Raw genomic sequence first — 21,010 nt, 5'->3', positions numbered from 1 at the left:
ATGCACACCCCTGTGACTGAGCACTGCTGGGAGCCCTCTGCACCCACCCATGTCATGTCTGGGCACTGCTGGGAGACATATCCACCCACCCCTGTCATGTCTGGGCACTGCTGGGAGACATATCCACCAACCCCTCCTATGTCTGGGCACTGCTGGGAGACATATCCACCCACCCCTGTCATGTCTGGGCACTGCTGGAAGACATATGCACCCACCCCTCCTATGTTTGGGTACTGCTGGGAGTCCTCTGCACCCACCACTGTCATGTCTGGGAACTGCTGGGAGTCCTCTGCACCCACCCCTGTCATGTCTGGGCACTGATGGGCGACATATCCACCCACCCCTCCTATGCCTGGGCACTGCTGGGAGACATATCCACCCACCCCTGTCATGTCTGGCCACTGCTGGAGGTCCTCTGCACCCACCCCTGTCATGTCTGGGCACTGCTGGGAGACATATTCACCCACCCTCTCATGTCTGGGCATTGCTGGGAGACATATCCACCCACCCCTCCTATGTCTGGGCACTGCTGGGAGAAATATCCACCCACCCCTGTCATGTCTGGGCACTGCTGGTAGACATATACACCCACCCCTCCTATGTTTGGGCACTGCTGGGAGACATATCCACCCACCCCTGTCATGTCTGGGCACTGCTGGGAGACATATACACCCACCCCTCCTATGTCTGGGCACTGCTGAGAGACATATCCACCCACCCTTGTCATGTCTGGGCACTTCTGGGAGTCCTCTGCAGCCACCCCTGTCATGTCTGGGCACTGCTGGGAGACATATCCAACCACCCCTGGCATGTCTGGGCACTGCTGGGAGACATATACACCCACCCCTCCTATGGCTGGGCACTGCTGGGAGATATATCCACCCACCCATGTCATGTCTGGGCACTGCTGGGAGACATATACACCCGCCCCTCCTATGTCTGGGCACTGCTGGGAGACATATCCACCCACCCCTGTCATGTCTGGGCACTGCTGGGAGTCCTCTGCACCCACCCCTGTCATGTCTGGGCACTGCTTTGAGTCTTCTACACCCACCCCTGTCCTGTCTGGACACTGCTGGGAGACATATTCACCCATCCCTGTCATGTCTGGCCACTGCTGGGAGTCCTCTGCACCCACCCCTGTCATGTCTGGGCACTGCTGGGAGACTTATCCACCCACCCCTGTCATGTCTGGGCATTGCTGGGAGACATATCCACCCACCCCTCCTATGTCTGGGCACTGCTGGGAGACATATCCACCCACCCCTGTCATGTCTGGGCACTGCTGGGAGACATATCCACCCACCCCTCCTATGTGTGGGCAATGCTGGGAGACATATCCACCCACCCCTGTCATGTCTGGGCACTGCTTGGAGTCCTCTACACCCACCCCTGTCATGTCTGGGCACTGCTGGGAGTCCTCTGCACCCACCCCGGTCATGTCTGGGCACTGCTGGGAGACATATCCACCCACCCCTGTCATGACTGGGCACTGCTGGGAGTCCTCTGCACCCACCCCTGTCATGTCTGGGCACTGCTGGGAGTCCTCTGCACCCACCCTTGTCATGTCTGGGCACTGCTGGGAGACATATCCTCCCACCCCTGTCATGTCCGGGCACTGCTGGGAGACATATACACCCACCACTCCTATGTCTGGGCACTGCTGGGAGACATATCCACCCACCCCTGTCATGTCTGGGCACTGCTGGGAGACATATTCACCCACCCCTCCTATGTCTGGGCACTGCTGGGAGACACATCCACCCACCCCTCTCATGTCTGGTCACTGCTGGGAATCCTCTGCACCCACCCCTGTCATGTCTGGGCACTGCTGGGAGACATATCCACCCACCCCTGTCATGTCTGGGCACTGCTGGGAGTCCTCTGCACCCACCCCTGTCATGTCTGGGCACTGCTGGGAGTCCTCTGCACCCACCCCTATCATGTCTGGGCACTGCTGGGAGACATATCTACCCACCCCTGTCATGTCTGGGCACTGCTGGGAGACATATCCACCCACCCCTCCTGTGTCTGGGCATTGCTGGGAGACATATCCACCCACCCCTGTCATGTCTGGGCACTGCTGGGAGTCCTCTGCACCCACCCCTGTCATGTCTGGGCACTGCTGGTAGACATATCCACCCACCCCTGTCATGTCTAGGCACTGCTGGGAGACATATCCACCCACCCCTGTCATGTCTGGGCACTGCTGGGAGACATATCCACCCACCCCTCCTGTGTCTGGGCATTGCTGGGAGACATATCCACCCACCCCTGTCACGTCTGGGCACTGCTGGGAGTCCTCTGCACCCACCCCTGCCATGTCTGGGCGCTGCTGGTAGACATATCCACCCACCCCTGTCATGTCTGGGCACTGCTGGGAGACATATCCACCCACCCCTGTCATGTCTGGGCAGTGCTGGGAGTCCTCCGCACCCTCCCCTGTCATGTCTGGGCACTGCTGGGAGACATAACCACCCACCCCTGTCATGTCTGGGCACTGCTGGGAGACATTTCCACCCACCCCTCCTATGTCTGGGCACTGCTGGGAGACATATCCACCCACCCCTGTCCTGTCTGGGCACTGCTGGGAGACATATACACCCACCCCTCCTATGTCTGGGCACTGCTGGGAGACATATACACCTAACACTCAGATGTGACGCACCGTACGCCGACATTACAGAGGTGTGTGCGGCACGTATCACTATTGCAATGGTGATACGCTCTGGCATATGGCGCACCGTACCCCGACATTACAGACGTGTGTGCGGCACGTATTACAATGGTGATACGCTGTGGCGTATGGCACACCATACCCCGACATTACAGACGTGTGTGCGGCACGTATCACTATTGCAATGGTGATACGCTCTGGCGTATGGCGCACCGTACCCCGACATTACAGACGTGTGTGCGGCACGTATCACTATTGCAATGGTGATATGCTCTGGCGTATGGCGCATCGTACCCCGACATTACAAAGGTGTGTGCAACACGTATCATTTTGGCTATGGTCATGTGCGCGTGTGGCGCACCGTACAGGTATACTTTCGTAGTGGCGGTAGGTTGTACTCACCGTCTGCGCCGTCGTCGGTTTCGATATACGAGGTGGTAGGCGTACAGGGCTGGGATGACACGGTCGATGGGGTTCATGTCGTGTATGTCGCGTACCGGGGTGCGGGTCGGACTCAGCTTTTACGGCTTTTTTCAGCTCTCGTAGCAAAAGGGTTGTACGGAGTGTCGTCAACACGGATCGTACGTCCTGGTCCGGTAAGGTTGGCCTATTTACGTCCGGACGTGGCGTACCGCGTCACCCGCATGGAATCCGTATGTACTTTCGATTTGTATGGTGTTTGATACAAGTCGTACAGAGTGGCGCTTTGGGTCACGATCGTACTTGCGGGGTCGTACGGGGAAGTTGTGTGTGTACGAATCGGTCGGGAAATACGCTCCATACAGCAAATCGGAGCGCTTTTTCCAGGATCGGAATCGGCCCCTAAGTTTGAATAATTCTTTATTTATGAGCATCATGATAATAACCATGCTGCTTAGACTGTGTTTATCATTAAATGCAATCCAGATGATTATCATAAAAATATATATTTATATCTCCGTCATCTTACAAATTTATATATAGCTGGTCTGAATTATTTTCATGAGTTTTAGACAATGATCGACCGAATTTCACAATGGATGGAGTATATATCTTCCATACCTGTTAGTATGCTGCATAATAACAATACAACCTCATAATATGAAAATAGTCCCTAATCTTTGGGCGCCATGTTGGCACCATTACTTATATATGTTCATGAATACCTGACCTAAAAGGAATCTTATGTTTAAGTCCGCCCAACAATAATATTTATTGCGTTAATAATGCAATGAGTGGGTGAAAATTGGCAGTTGGTTCTAAAGAAGCAATTTTACATCAAATAAAATATGAATGATTTTACTAGTCTTCTCGCTATCCTGATATCCAGAGTATTATATTGATGTTAAGATGTACGTATATGTATACTATGCGATTATACTGACCTGACTACTGAAGTGCAGACAGAGATTAACTCAATTAGTTATACTTGAAAGCGTGGTCCCAAGGTATGTCTTGGTTTAATCCTGTGACTGCTGTTCCCAAAATAAAAATCCAATACATTTCTCCACGTTTTATGGTCTTTTCTGTAGTTGTCCTTGATTTATGGTAAATCTTCTCCAAAATATACCATTGCATGTCATCAAGTGGATGATCTTTGTCAATATAATTTTGCAACATTGGTGCTGAAATTTTGTGGGTTCTTATAGCAAATCTATGTTCTGTGAGTCTGGTATTAAGTGATCTGCCTGTCTCGCCCACATATCCCAATTTGCAGTGGCATATTATTAGATAGAGTACATCGGACATTTTACAATTACTCAGACTAGTTGGCGATATAACCTGGCCATTAAAATGTAAAGTAGGTGACTCTATGGCTGTACCACATGCTTTAAAAGTGGTACATCTAAAAGTCCCTACTACTGGTTCATTGCCATCTATGCTTTTTTGATGGTATATTCTTTTTGTTCTCATGCGTGAGTGGACTGCATGGTCCTTTACATTTTTGTTCAGCCTGTATGCAGTTAATGGCTTAGGGATGGGACCTATCTCATTTGATCTATCTGCATTAAGAATTAGCCAGCTTGAGCACACTGCCTGCCATACTCTTTTATTTAGCATGGAGTGTCGTGTAATAAAAACCATCTACGATCCACTTTCTCTTTGGTCTTGGTTAGTAAATGTTGCCGATCCAAAAATCGGGCTCTTTTGCAAGAATCCCTTATGATCTTTTTCGGATAGCCCCTAGCCAGGAACTTATTCTTCATAGCTTCAGCCTTACTGTTAAAATCCTTGATGTTAGTGCAATTACGTCTGACACGTAAAAATTCTCCAAACGGGATGCTATTTTTCTGGGTGGCCAGATGATAACTGTCATAATGAAGCAAAGGGTTCCTAGGTGAGGGCTTAACGAATAATTCCACAACTAGGAAACCTGCCTCATGTTTGATCAGTGTGTCCAGATATTCAACCTTGTCAATGCTTATTTTATGTATGAAATGGATGTTGGTATCGCATAAATTTATCCACTCCAAGAATTGCATCAGATTGTTATAGGTGTCATTCCAGATGAAGAATACAATATCTATGAACCGTGACCATTTGGTCATGGACTCATAAATGGTGCTATCTCATTAAAAAGGAAATTCTTTTCAAATTGAGACATGTATATATTGGCCACCGTGGGGGCACAAGATGCCACCATGCTGACACCCTGATTCTGCTTGTATAGCTGGTTGTTGAATTCAAATACATTGTCTAACAGCACTATTTTGAGACACTCTAAAACAAACATAGATGGACATGTGATGTTGTGGAAACATAGAAACCAATGGACTGCTGTCATGGCTCCATTTTTGGTATGTTGCTTTAGAGCGCTTCAATATCCATTGTGACCAGATATTGTGTGTCTGGATAGAAAGGTATATTCTCAATAAGGTGTATATTATGTCTTGTATCTTGTACAAAGGCAGGAGTCCCAGGTACATGAGTACTTAATATGGCATCCACATATTTAGCAAGTTGTTCTGTTACGGAACCTATATTAGGGACTATAGGTCTCAATGGTGGGTCAGTCAAGCTCTTGTGGACCTTGGGTAGGCCATAAAAGCTGGCCATCCTTGGATTTTCTGTGTTAAGGAATGTCCATACCTTGTCACAGATATCACCGCTTTTCAGTGCTCAATTAGTACGTTTGCGTATTTTACTCACTATATGCGTAGTGGGATCCTTTGTGATTGGCAGATAAAAATGTGTATCACTCAACATGCTTTCCATCTTGGCCACATATGTTGGGGTATCATAAACAACTATACCTCCCACTTTGTCACATGTCTTGATGATCTTATCAGGTCTTTGTTTAAGTTCTTCTAATGCTTTATACTCCTCATTATTTAAATGAAAGGGAGTTTTCTGCACATGTTTAGTACTGTTAATGATCTTATTATACACTACCTTTTCAAAAATTGCCACTATTGGCGGAAGCTGGTCAGTAGTGGGGGTGAATGTCGACTTAGGAGCAAGTCCAGATAGATTATAGCTTTCTGGTTGTTGGTCCTTATTAGCAAAGGATATCCTTAGTCTTATCTTTCTAAAGAAAGCCATTAGGTCTCTAAATAACTCAATTCATTAAGACCTGAGTGGGGTGCAAAAGTAAGTACTTTAGATAATACTGTCATGATAAGAGCTGGCAGAGAGGAACCACTAAGATTGAATATAGGTATGGTTTCTACTCCCTCCAATACTGCGCATTGCGAGTGACAAGAAATTAATTGAAGTTCACTTGTGGACTGGCCTGGAACCTCGGCTGCTATTGAGGTCTCTAATCCCTGCGCCTGGTAAAACGCCTCCCTAAAAAAGGTTGTGTACTACGTTGTCTCCTGGTATTATATCCTGTACCCCGAAAGTCTTTGCTAGCTGACTGTACTTCACCATCTGAGTCCGAGGTGTCGGAAAACGTAGTAACTTTCCTACCATAACCATATTGTCTGTTAGCAAATTGATCACACTGGCCTGCTTAAGTTTGACTATAGTGTTGATCTGATAAATATGGATAGGTTGTTTCCTTGCTGAAAAATCGATCTTTATCTATATCCTTTAACTTTTTCTTGGAGTGTTCCACTATGCCTGAGGCTTTGTTTTGTTTTTTCAGGTCTAAAAGCTCTGCTGCAAGTTGTTCTAAAACCAATTTAGCTGTTTCCACAATCAGCATCATATCGTCACGAGAGCAACGGTTAGATATCATAGCCCATCGTTCTAAAAACTGTTTGATTTGAATAAAGAGCCCCGGTATATTCCTTACCCGAAGGCCTTGGGGAATTACCCCTGCTTTAAGATATTCAAGCATGTATTGCCCATGTAGCTCTATACGTTTCATTTTATTTTTAAGGACTAACAATGCTATTGCATCTTCATTCTTATCTGTAGAATTAGCCATTTGCCGGCCAAAATTGCCAGAGCTACCTACCATATTAGCAAATTGTTTGTCAGTGAACCCAAATGTTGGTAAGTTAGACATATCTGATGAAAATTACAGAGTGTAAACAAAAAATAATAAATTAAAAACTTTTGTGCGTAAATACTAAGCCTCACACGTCACCAAAAGTGCAGAATTCTCCTTATAGACACAATAGCTCACGTGCTGAAACGCAGACCAACTTACTTACGGTTGCCTGTATGACTTGGAACAAAGTGGATACAATAACTAACCCCTCACAGACAGGCTGCGAGATACTCTTACTGGAAAAAGAACGGGCCCCTAGAAATAGGATACAACCCTACCGTGGAAAATACTGGTTTGGAAAAGAAAAACACCGGGCACAGTACAGTTTCCTTTAGAAGGGCGTATGAACTCTAGATTTCTATATACTTTAACAATTTGTGAATATCATCAAGAGAAAAGATTTAATCATTAAATGTATCTTTATTCTTTTTTATAAAAAATACTTTTCATATTGGATAGAAAACACTTCACATATAAAAATCACATGTACAAAATTGATAAATACCCCCGTTCGTTTTCCAGTTGGGCCTTGTTAAAACCTTTGATGAGCCCCTCTGTGATGCAAATGGGGATGATTTGAGATGTCTACATTGGTTACAAAGAGCCCATGGAAGAATAAAAGTGCAGTTAAGTCAAAAGTTGGAATATATCCTGCTCAGATGAACACATCACCAAAAGCAGATAATGAAATTAAGCAAGGTAACACAGTGGGAGAGAAAACCGTATGCCAGCAGCTCTATTTGGAAGCGTGCTGTTTCCAGGGAACAGGTAAGGAAGACAGCGACTGCTGCGTGAATATTGCCTACAGGCACATAATGTGCAACAGATTTATTCTAGAACAGCACCTAGGTGTAAGAATCATAGTTCATAGTTCAAGCTATGATAACTCATACCCTAAAACCATATATCAATTGTATATGATTCAAGCAGTAGGAGACATGGTTACAGGACTTAGGATGGATGCATGCACACATTCACATTGATTAAGGATAAAGCTGTGGTGTAGCTGCGCATGTAGACTCATTGTGCTTTCAGGTTCTGGTGGTTTGGTGCCATAAAGGAGATCCTATAACGATGGGCACAGAAGAGAGAACATCTTTAGCAAGTTGCAATCCAATTGTGTGATCAGGAACCACAATGAGTGGCCATCTGAATAGTGCTGGGAACAGGACATGTAAGGAAGCACATTTTCTCCTGGTCTCCTCTTTCTTCTGATCTATGATTTGACATAAGGAATCCTAACAAATATTCAAGTGTCCCACTCATTTTCTAAGCAGTCAAGGCTTAGTGAAAAATGTTTTCTTCATAATTATAAAAACTGGTGTTATCACTTTTCTCCTTTAGCCATCAGACTATGGCTTGTTATAAACCACAAAGTCCATGCCTTGTTGCTCCTATCTCAAAAAGCTATTAGCCATTTTTATTTCACATGGATGAACTTTTCAGAGAAAAAGAGCATCCATAGAGTAGTACAGGGATCTCCAACCTCCGTCCAGATTATGATGATGCTTCCTGACGACCTGACCGTGTCAGTCTGACCAGCTGCCTCAAGTCACCAGAAACAAAATATTTGGAGTACATACTCACCCCAATCTGCTTCTCTCAAGCAGTCTCTGCCATGGAACCTTTCCTCCAGGTTCCACCTTCACCTGAACAGCTGAACCCTGATGACTATGATCCATTGCTTGCCAGAATCCAGTTGAGTCCTTCTGCCGTATGTATTCCCATTGACTGGACTGTACACATTTGCCACACGTTAACAATGGAGCACATGGATTTCAAGGCATATCCCCACATATGTCATGCATGTGTGTACACTTCATATGTTTTCAGTGACATTTGTAGACATTTACAGCAACATATTCAGGGATATGTGCCCTGCCGTAGCTGCGACCGAGGTGGTAGCTGTGGTCACATCGGCGGAAGCTTCCCGACCTCAGCGGTCAGAAAGGGATCCTATGGATGGCTATTCGATGGGCGGTCCAATCAGTGTTATAATGAGGCCCCTGATATTGAACATTGGAATGAAGTAAATCATCTTAAGTTTAATCCTAGCAAGATGGTAATGTCATAATGTCCAGGCATGGTACTGTTTTGGCTGTTCTCCCTCACATACAACAGTGTCAGACCTTTTCCATGGGTTTGCAGGTGCTGGGGCCACCAAACACTGCAGATGTCAGAACTAAAATCTTTACTGTTTATGGAACATTGCCCTCACTCAACTGCATTAACTCTGGGTAGACCAAGAGAAGCAGACAGGGGCTACCTTAATGGAGGTAGTGAAGGGTTCCCTAGTTACTATAAAATACAATTATCAGGGTTACAATAAAGTTGTGCCTATTTGATCACATGTATGAGTACACATACCTTTAATAACAAATTAATTATACAAAATATGCTTCTAATATGAAAGTGAATAAAAATGATAGAAAAAGACGATGTCCGCATTGAGTAGAGACTAACCCTGATGATTAGCAAGGCAGTCCACTGCCCACATTCCATTCTGTTTACAGCAGCTAATGATCTAACTTGATGCTGGACTACTACAATAACAGCAACATCAAACAAAGAAGAACATAGCAATCAAATTAAAGAGAGGGTTTGTGTTCAGCAAGACAAAATCAATACTCAGCTTACCAGTACTTTGCAGAATCTGATTTCTTAAACCGTGTTTGGTGAGGCGTATAGATGGCTTGAAGGCAGATTGATGAATATATTCAAATTATTAAATGGATCGGGCCAAAGGAAGGACAGATGGATGGGTGGCTGGATGGATGGATGGATTGATGGATCGATGGATTGATGGATGGATGGATGGATGGATGGATGGCTGGATGGGCAGACAAATGGGTGGACGGATGGGTGGATGGATGACTGGATGGATGGACTGAGGATCACAGGCATATCCCCACATATGTCATGCATGTGTGTACAATTCAAATGTTTTCAGTGACGTTTGTACACATTTACAGCATCATATTCAGGGATATGTGCCCTGCCGTAGCTGGGACCGAGGTGGTAGCAGTGGTCACATCGGCGGAAGCTTCCCGACCTCAGCGGTCAAAAAGGGATCCTATGGATGGCTATTCGATGGGCGGTCCAATCAGCATTTTAATGAGGCCCCTGATATTGACCATTGGAATGAAGTAAATCATCTCAAGTTTAATCCTGGCAAGATGGTAATGTCATAATGTCCAGGCATAGTATTGTTTTGGCTGTTCTCCCTCACATATAACAGTGTCAGACCTTTTCCATGGGTTTGCTGGGGCCACCAAACACTGCAGATGTCAGAACTAAAATCTTTACTGTTTATGGAACATTGCCCTCACTAAACTGCATTAACTCTGGGTAGACCAAGAGAAGCAGACAGGGACTACCTTAATGGAGGTAGTGAAGGGTGCTCTAGTTACTATACAATACAATTATCAGGGTTACAATAAAGATGTGCTTATTTGATCACATGTATGAGTACACATACCTTTACTAACAAATTAATTATACAAAATATGCTTCTAATATGAAAGTGAATAAAAATGATAGAAAAAGACGATGTCCGCATTGAGTAGAGACTAACCCAGATGATTAGCAAGGCAATCCACTGCCCACATCCCATTCTGTTTCCAGCAGCTAATGATCTAACTTGATGCTGGACTACTGCAATAACAGCAACATCAAACAAAGAAGAACATAGCAATCAAATTAAAGAGAGGGTTTGTGTTCACCAAGACAAAATCAATACTCAGCTTACCAGTACTTTGCAGAATCTGATTTCTTAAACAGTGTTGGGTGAGGGGTATAGATGGCTTGAAGGCAGATGGATGAATATATTCAAATTATTAAATGGACGGGCCAAAGGAAGGAAAGATGGATGGGTGGCTGGATGGATGGATGGATGGATTGATGGATGGATGGATGGATGGCTGGAGGGATGGATGGATGGGCAGACAAATGGGTGGACGGATGGATGGATGAATGACTGGATGGATGGACCGAGGATCACAGGCATATCCCCACATATGTCATGCATGTGTGTACAATTCATATGTTTTCAGTGACGTTTGTACACATTTACAGCAACATATTCAGGGATATGTGCCCTGCCGTAGCTGCAACCGAAGTGGTAGCAGTGGTCACATCGGCGGAAGCTTCCCGGCCTCAGCGGTCAGAAAGGAATCCTATGGATGGCTATTCGATGGGTGGTCCAATCAGCATTATAATGAGGCCCCTGATATTGACCATTGGAATGAAGTAAATCATCTTAAGTTTAATCCTGGCAAGATGGTACTGTCATAATGTCCAGGCATGGTACTGTTTTGGCGGTTCTCCCTCACATATAACAGTGTCGGACCTTTTCCATGGGTTTGCAGGTGCTGGGGCCACCAAACACTGCAGATGTCAGAACTAAAATCTTTACTGTTTATGGAACATTGCCCTCACTAAACTGCATTAACTCTGGGTAGACCAAGAGAATCTGATTTCTTAAACAGTGTTCGGTGAGGGGTATAGATGGCTTGAAGGCAGATGGATGAATATATTCAAATTATTAAATGGACGGGCCAAAGGAAGGAAGGATGGATGGGTGGCTGGATGGATGGATGGATTGATATGGATGGATGGATGGATGGATGAATGGATGGATGGGCAGAGAAATGGGTGGACGGATGGGTGGATGGATGACTGGATGGATGGACCGAGGATCACAGGGTGAAAGGAACTCTTCTAATGATGGTTATGTTGGCTCTTTTCATGTGCTTTGTGTGATGTATGGTTCAAATGGGGGTGTTTACATTTTCAGGGTACTTTCTCCTCCTCCGACATAAGAGATGGATACATTGTGTGTGACTAGACCAAACAGTTTGCTTTTTATTCCCTTGATTTTGAAAAATCCTTGCTTGATGGTAAAGATCATAAAAGAGTTGCCAGAGATGAAGATCTTAGTTTTCTAATGACTTCACCTGCTGGAGAAGCTGTTAACAGCTCCAATATAATATATTGCAAAGTGTCATTTCTCTCTTCTTTTACAACAATGCTAGGGTGCAGTTCCCAGAAATCTCTTCTTATCAGCTTTGAAGATGAAAGAGCTAAGCAGCATTGATGGGGTTTGCCCCACCATCTTACAGTAGCTTTTCAACAATTATTGAGGTAGTCCGCATTTAGGTCATATTGGTAGGATTAAGCAGTGTTTGTAAAGTGGTGTGATGATAGTGGGCTTCCTCTTCCAGGTTTCAGTCTGACTTGCAAATTATCCAGGAGGGTGTTTGTAGGGTTTTTCATTCAACAGGGAGCACAAGGAACGTGAAGCGTTATATTGGAGTGAGAGGTGTTAATATCTCATTTGTTGCATACTGTTTCTAGTCAAGGCCAACACTGAAACCCTTAGTTTCCCCACAGTATCCCTCTAATGCTGTGGGCAAATCAAGGCAATGCATTTGAAGTATTAGGTGTTCATTCTGAAGGGGCGTGGCTAAGCGCCCGATGCGAATGGCAGCAACCGGGTAGCGGCTCCGTCCACATCGGGACACGCAGGCGGTTCGCTCTCCTTTTTCGAGCCATGGAGACCAGCACCTGATGTCGGAACTCCCCAAGCACCATCCAGGTTGACTTTTATTCCTCCATTGCACCGAGCGGCATTTTAATTTCCGAATTTCCTCTCGGTCGCGGCTCCTCCGGGTCGCGACCGCCATTTTGTTTTTTTTTCTGCCGGTGCCTCACGCAGCTGCGCATATCACCGCATATGCATTGCTTGGCTCATAACGACCTCCTCTTTGATGCCGTTTTCTGTTCAACGTTACTGGACATTCTCCTCTTTCAGCAAAGGTGACTTTTCTTACTTTCTACACTGACCAGCTGTTATTGCATCGAATTTGCTCATCTCCTCAGGCTGGGCGGCCATTTTGTTGCGCTGTGCTCTGCGCTATCCCTGACATTTAATTTATTGTTCTTTCAATGGCGCAGCGCTCTGCCAAACTTCCTAAGCGCAATTTTATTAAAAATTCTAAGCTATTCACAACGTTGGCTAATCTTGACACGTCTCTGAGTCAATCCACTGACCTTGTGGCAGCTGACATGGCGGCGTCTTCTCCTCTGGCAGTACCCAAACCTGACTCACTTCCAAAAAGGTTGAAAAAGAATCCCCCTTCTCCAACGAACTCCTCTTCGGACTCCTCCTCACCTATCTCAATTGAATTGCTCCTTGAGGAAATACGAGCCTTGAGACCCTTCATGGAGGACACTAATGCAAAGTTGCAAACGCTCACTGATAGTTGGTCAACCATGGACGCCAGGGTTTCTACTGTGGAACAGGAGGTTTCGTCCCTTCAGGAAACGGCGACCAAAGTCGTTCATATGGACTCTCAGATTTCCTCCCTACAGAAACAGGTCGAAAATCTTGAAAACAGGAATAGGCGCAATAATCTACGTCTTTACGGCCTGAAGGAGGGAAGCGAGGGGGAGGATCCTATTGCTTTCTTTCAATCCTTTATCCCCAAGTTACTGCACTTGCCTGATGGCACATCTCTCAACATTCAACGTGCTCACAGGCTTGGACGACTTCCATCCTCCCCTACGCCCTCCACTAAACCGAGGGGTGTACTAATGTATTTCCTTGAATACACGGACTTGATGAAGGTCCTCTTAGCTGCCAAGGCATTTCCTCGCATCACCTGGTCAGGCTCCACCTTATATTTTGCTCAAGATTATGCCAAAGCCACAGCTGACCGGCGAAAAGCTTTCTTGGACTTGAGACCTGCCCTCCGTTCCATTGGAGCTCGATATGGCCTTTTTCACCCATGTCTTTTCAAAGTCACCTATAACAACAAGACCATTTCTTATGAGGATCCTGTGCTCCTCCGGAGTTTTCTGAATTCTTGTGGTTCTACAGGCATGGAGTTCTCCAATTCATCGTCTTCGTTTCCACCTTGACTATGTCGCAGCTCGCATTGATTTTACCTGGTTATTGTGATCACTGTTCACCCTTGTTTGCTTCGTTTCGTGTTTGAAGACTCCCACTGAGTCTTTATGTTTATCTTCTTTGTTATTTGTTCATTGAGTTATTTTTTGTCAGTAAATTATTGGTCTGTGTTTCCGGCCCTTCTTATTGTCTTACATTGTTGTTCTCCTTTCTCCACAGATTGCTTATAGCGATCCGTCCTGTTTTCTCCGATTGGACCCTTCGCTGCCCTACCTGCTCGCCCTTCGTTGGTTGGTCTTACCTCCCTCCCGTCTTCTCCTCTCGTTCTGTTCCCACTCCGTCCCGTCGTTGATCATCCCTTCCTTCCTCAATTTTGTGTAAGTATCTTCCCCTTATTGTACCGCACCATGTTATCATTGAATGGATTCGCTTTCTATGTTGCACTCCTTTTGCTCTTTTTCCCTCTGTTGTTGATAGTATTGTCCCACTTGTTTTTCATTTCCCTATTTCTCCTGTCTCCTTTTTCTGGCATTGCTCTTTTCTCTTCCACAGATATTCTGGCTCTTCTCCTACATTCTCTCACGACTATCCTCCATCTACCTTCTTACTCTATGGTACCTTCCTCTTTTTGGTGTGTTGTCTTCCTGTTTTCTGGCTGTTTTTTCTGGATCTTATTTCCCCTTACCTTCTCTCGCCTCTGGTCTGTTTTACTCGTCTCTTTTCCCACATTCCCTCTTTTCTTGGGGACACCCCCTCACCACCTTATCCTTAGGTTTTCTCTCCCTCGTTTTTCTTTGGCTTTTACTTCTTTGATTTTTTATTCCTTTGAATCGTTTCTCTATTCTCCTTCAATGGTTTTTTGTTTTTCCTTTATTGCACTATTTGAGGCTCTTTTATATTCCCTGTTCCCACTTTTTCTTTTTCCTTATTCTTGATGTCAGTTCGCATTGTTTCCTGGAACGTTAAAGGCTTACACTCGCCCATTAAAAGGCAAAAGATACTTTCCCACTTAGCTAAATTGAATGTGGATATCGCCTTTTTGCAAGAAACCCATTTAGCTGATGTCGAGGCTCTCAAGCTTCAAAGAGGATGGGTGGGTAAAGTTTTTTCATCTCCTGGTGATGGTAAAAGAAATGGTGTTGCTTTGTTAATTCGTAAATCTTTTTCCCATTCTGTATTGCATTCCGAATTCGACCCTGAAGGCAGATGGCTATTTGTTAAACTTTCCTCGAGAGGTGTCCCTTTTTCCCTACTCAATGTTTATGCCCCCACAGGTGGTAACCCTACTTTTTGGAATGCATTTGCCTCTCGTATTACTGCTTGTATTGATGACAACTTCATATTAGCGGGCGATTGTAATATGCCATTAGACCCCTTTTTGGATAGACACTCCAGCTCTTTTTTTGTTCCTAACAAATCCCATAAACTTTTCACACACGCCATCTCTCAACATAAGCTAGTTGATGCTTGGCGCATATGTAACCCGACCAGTAAAGAATTTACATTTTATTCCCCGGTCCACCATTCCCAATCACGCATTGATTATATTTTTCTCTCTCATCATATTTCCCAGTCCCTTTCCCAAGCTGAGATTGGCCCCATAGTATTCTCTGATCACGCCCCAGTCCTAGTTCACGTTGACATTTTACCCCCATCAACCGGACCTAAGAGATGGCGTTTTAATAATACCCTTCTCCTTGATCCCAAATTCACTGCCTCCTTTATTGAGTTTACCACTGAATTTTTTGCTATTAATGAGACTCCCTCTTTAGCCGCGCACACTATTTGGGACGCTTACAAAGCTGCGGCCAGAGATTTCATTATACGACATGTTGCCACAAAGCGCAAACTTGCTCGTAAACATACTACTGCTCTTTTATCTCAGATCAAAGCTCTTGAACATTCCTTTTACACTTCTCACACTCAAGAAAGCTTAACAGCCCTTGTAAATGCAAAAATAAGTTATAACAAACAGTCCACTGATGATGCATCGCTGTACTTATTGAAATCCAGTTCGAAATGTTATGGTGGGAAGAATAAGGCGGGGAAAATTCTTGCTAATTATTTGAAAGTTAAACAAAACAAACTTAATATTGAATCTGTTTTTGATGTTAATTTAACCCTACAACATAAAGATGCTGATATTTTGGAGGAATTTTCTCGTTTCTACTCTGCACTTTACTCTTCTGACACTCACCCCTCTCCTCACTCTCTATCCACCTTCTTCGCAAGCATTCAACCTCCTCCTAACTTTCCTCTTGACCTCACCTCCCTCGAAATTCCCCTCACCGTTCGTGAATTACATACTGCACTCCACTCCCTTAAGAAAGACAAGGCCCCTGGCCCTGATGGTTTTACTGTCGAATTTTATCAACACTTTGCCACTCTCCTGTTACCCAAACTTCTTCACCTTCTCGATTCCTTCAAAACCAGCGGCGCCTCCTCAGGCACTTTTTCAGATGCCTACATTTGCATTATACCAAAGGAAGGGAAGGACGCCCAACATTGTAAGAACTATAGACCAATATCACTTGTCAACATTGATTATAAGTTATATGCCAAATCTTTGGCCATTAGATTGGATACTTTTCTCCCAGATCTCCTTGGACCTGAACAATCAGGATTTGTTAAGGGTCGCTTCATTTCAGACAATACCAGACTCCTCTTTAATGTTCTTTCTAAATCTTCCCGATTTAGTGATTCCCTAGCCGCAATCGCCCTAGATGCCGAGAAGGCATTTGACAGGGTAGAGTGGTCTTTTCTTTTCTCTGCCTTAAAATGGTTTGGATTTGGCCCCAATTTTATCTCCCTCATCTCCTTTCTATATACCAACTCTAGAGCAGCGGTCTGTGCCAATGGCCTGATTTCATCTTTCTTCTGTATTGGGAGGGGCGTTAGACAAGGTTGTCCTCTCTCCCCTTTTCTTTTTAACCTTGCCCTTGAACCCTTTTTATCTAAGTTGCGTCAAAACCCAAACATTCATGGTTTCCCTATTTCTCACTCCCACATTAAGTTAGCCGCTTACGCAGACGACATTCTACTTTTTATTTCGAACCCGTCTGTATCCATCCCAGCTTTCCTCGCTGAAGTTACTACTTATTCCCATCTTTCTGGTTACAAACTGAATCACGATAAATGTGAAATTTTGCCCCTCACCAAATTCACCTTCAAACCTGATTTCGCAACCTCCAATTTCAAATGGAGTCCATCCCATATCAAATATCTCGGTCTGCATATCACCCCTTCTATCCCTGACACTATCTCATTATGCCTCACTAAATGTACTCAAAAGATCGCTGACCTCACTTCCAGATGGCATCCCTTATACCTTTCCTGGTGGGGTCGTCTCGACACCATTAAAATGATGCTTTCCCCAATTGTCCTCTACACCATTTCTAATATTCCTCTTTCTATTCCTGCAAAATTTTTTGCTAAACTAAATACTACTCTGTCCTCCTTTTTATGGTCGGGAAAGAAACCGCGCATGTCCCTTTCTAGATTGCGCCTCCCCAAATCGGAGGGCGGGGTCAATTTCCCTAATTTTCCCGCTTATCATAAAGCTTTCCTCCTGAAACAAGCGGCTATCTGGCTTAAGGATCCCCCCGACTCCCTCCCCCTTTGGGCTGAACTTGAACGGCTTTCTCTTTCTCCCTTTTCCTTTGCTGAGTATCTCTCCTTCTCTCGCAAACCCCAATTCTTATCCACCCCCATTCACAAATACACTGCGAAATTACTCTTAGCTTCTGCTCCATTACCTCCCTCCTCTATTTCCGAACTCCTTGCCACCACTATTTGGCATAACAATAGTATTCTTATTAACCAGAAGCCTTTTTACTGGAAAACTTGGAGGCAGCGAGGTTTAATTTGGGTTTCCCAACTCTTTATTGGATCTGCTTTCATTCCTTTCCCTGACCTTCGCCGAACTTTTTCTCTCCCTTCCTCCTTTCTTCGCAAGTACATCTTACTTAAGACCGCAGTTATGTCTGCATACGCTTCCTTCTCTCACTCGTCGTCACCTGCGCTCTCTGATACTCTTACTTCTTCTTTGCATCTCCGACTGCACTCCAATCCTTCCGCATCTTCCATCTATCACTCCCTTCATAGTCCTCCCTCACCTCGCCCTAAAACCACAGTGGAAGAGCAGTGGGAATCTGATCTCGCCATATCTTGGCCCACCTCCCTATGGGATAAAATATGGATTAAGCTCCGCAAATCCTCTAGAGCTGCATCTCTCACACAAACACTTTTCTTCATCTATAATAGACTCCTTTACACGCCATCTCTTCTCCACAAATGATTCTCTTTAGTTCCGGACCTCTGTTGGTCTTGTTCCACCCCCAACGCTACACTTTTTCACATGCTTTTTCTATGCCCTCTTACGCACGCATTTTGGTCCAAAGTATGGGACCAAATTAATTCTATTTTTCAGACTTCTATCCCCTTCTCTCTTACTGACATCTTCCTTGGCTCTCTTTCCTCCTCCTGGACTGAAGTTGAAGCAAATGTTCATATTCTTGACTTGTTATTAGCTGTTGCGTTTCAACAGGTTACTGTTAATTGGAAAACTTCGAAAGATATTACTTTCAAAGCCTGGTGGTTTAACGTATGTTATAATCATAGATTGGACACTGCATTTGTTTATCCCCTTACCCTGGCCCCAAAGCGACATGCGTTATGGCTTCCCATCACCCTTTACCTGGATGTTTGCGCCAAACGTTCTTCTCACCTACCCCCATTTCAGCAAGAGGTTTCAAAACCTCCCTGAGTTGCCTTTAGTTCCTTATTTCTCACTAGCATTTAAATCTCTGCTTTTAGTTGCATTATTTTCCCATGTTACCAAGCCTCTCCCAGTGTATATTTTTTGCATTTTCTAGCCTCATATACTTTTTATTTTCTCTTTGTTTTTCTCCCTTGCATTCTTTATCTTATGATATTTAATGTGTTGCCCTAGTTTATTAATCTCGTTGATGATGATGTATTTCTCTCTGCTCTTTGTAATGATAATTTTGTATATTTTAATAAACTTTTATTGAACTTAAAAAAAAAAGGTGTTCATTCTGAAGCTCTTAACAAGTGGAATTAATATTTATGGGGATCATTTGATCCAGGTGCTCCTTTTTGTGATTAAGCATTTCTGGTGATCATCTTGAAAGCTGTGATCCTGACAGTCATGTTTTACCTAGTTCTTAATCTTCAATATTGGTGGCAGTCGGACACTTGATGTTCAGTAATTGGTACCATAGAGAAAATGGCATATTTCTAACAGTCAGATAGGAATTGCTATTTCCCATGGCTGTTTGATTATGTCAACTATTACCTTGGTGTTTCCTTTGAAGCAAGTTTCCATGCCAGTGCACTTTCAAGATCACTTCATCAACTATGTAGCAGCTTCTAGGCCAGAGGAACAAAGCATGTCCTTGGCAGAAATTTGCAGTGAGACTTCATGTCCATCAACCTGTTACTGCTTGCAATGACATTTTGAGAATTCTAGGTCTCCAAGTGTCATGGTAGGTTTACTGCAATCAGTTGAAAAATGAAACGGATGTATATGCCTATAATCAAGCGGTGCAGTAATTTGATGTTTCAGTGTTAATTTATGAAAGACAGGATTTGTACTGGTCTAAAGTAATACATCTGCGTATGGATGCTTCATTAGTAAGTACTGAAACACAGAAAAATAAAGATGAGGTCATCAAATTTCTTTACAGTAATCTGTGTTACTTCTAGAGCTACTCTTTCTCAACACAGTCCTTCACACCTACTCAACCTTCAGTCACAAAGAAGTCCTTGTGGCGCTGTGGTTACACTCATTTTCAGTACCTATATCTGTGTTATTGGGGCTTTTTTTTCTTATTGCAGTAAAACATGTTGTTGTCTCACGCTTAGGTTTACCATTTTACAAAGAACTGAGATAAGAAAGTAAATAACTAGTCGCACTGAATGTTGCTATTAAGTAATTTAGCACTCGTTGTACTTAACATGAGGGGTGTGTGAATACCTATGGGATTTTGTTTTTGCACCTTAAAAGGATTTGAAAATGGTATTCTCGTGAACGTTTGCAAAGTAACCATTGTACAGTTAACACCTTTTTGATTTTGAATGCTACATAAATTTGAAACAATGCTGAGGAGAGCTATGCTTACAAAAGCCCTATAATAATAGATTACGAAGAGCAAAAAACTGGAAATTATTTTTAGTTAATATATGTATCAAACAAATACAAATGTTGTACATCAAAAATCTGAGCATGCGAAAACTACATTCTAAGTATGTTTTCAGTTTGCTGGCTAGACATGATTGCCTAAATGTTAAAACCTGATAACAGATTTCATGAAGCAAGCGAAAAAAGCATACATTTATCAGCGATATTATATTCAAGGCATTTATTCCAGTTTTCTTTCTATATGTAATCAGACAATGGTTTAGTATTTATTAGAAGTACTTCACTCAACTGTGCATTAGCACACTGTGATGGAGAAACATAAGAGGACCCATGTATGTTGTGAACAATGACTTCCGCAACTTAGTAAGTCTCAAATGGCAAACAAGTTGGGTGAGGAAGGGGACAATAAATAATTGGTATGATGAATGAAGAACATGCACAGTGTATGTAAAGGTGTACGGTGATAATGCATATTTTTACCAACGTTTTCACTGTCACTTGCAAAACTTGCAAGGAAATGGGCATTGTAAGCCATATGGCACCACCCCTATTCTAAGTGTTACTGTCCATCCGCTGCAGCAGAGGTCGGTCCCCCGTCCAATGCCTCCGACCACCGGATCAGAATCCGCTTCTGTAGATGTCAGCAGGCCCACAGACATCTGAACAAGCCCCATATTGTCCTATAACAGTCGAGAAAATATTGTCATGTCTTCAATTGAAATAAATGCTTTTTTTAAGCTTCAGGAAAAGGATTCAATGACACATCATAACATTCCATCTTAATTAACGTACAACAAAATGTTATTTGACATAGGCAAGGATAATCTTTTCAGTTGTTAA

This window comes from Lissotriton helveticus, chromosome 4_1, assembly GCF_964261635.1.
Source record: "Lissotriton helveticus chromosome 4_1, aLisHel1.1, whole genome shotgun sequence".
In the NCBI taxonomy this organism is placed as follows: domain Eukaryota; kingdom Metazoa; phylum Chordata; class Amphibia; order Caudata; family Salamandridae; genus Lissotriton; species Lissotriton helveticus.
Note: the sequence above shows the minus strand (reverse complement) of the source record.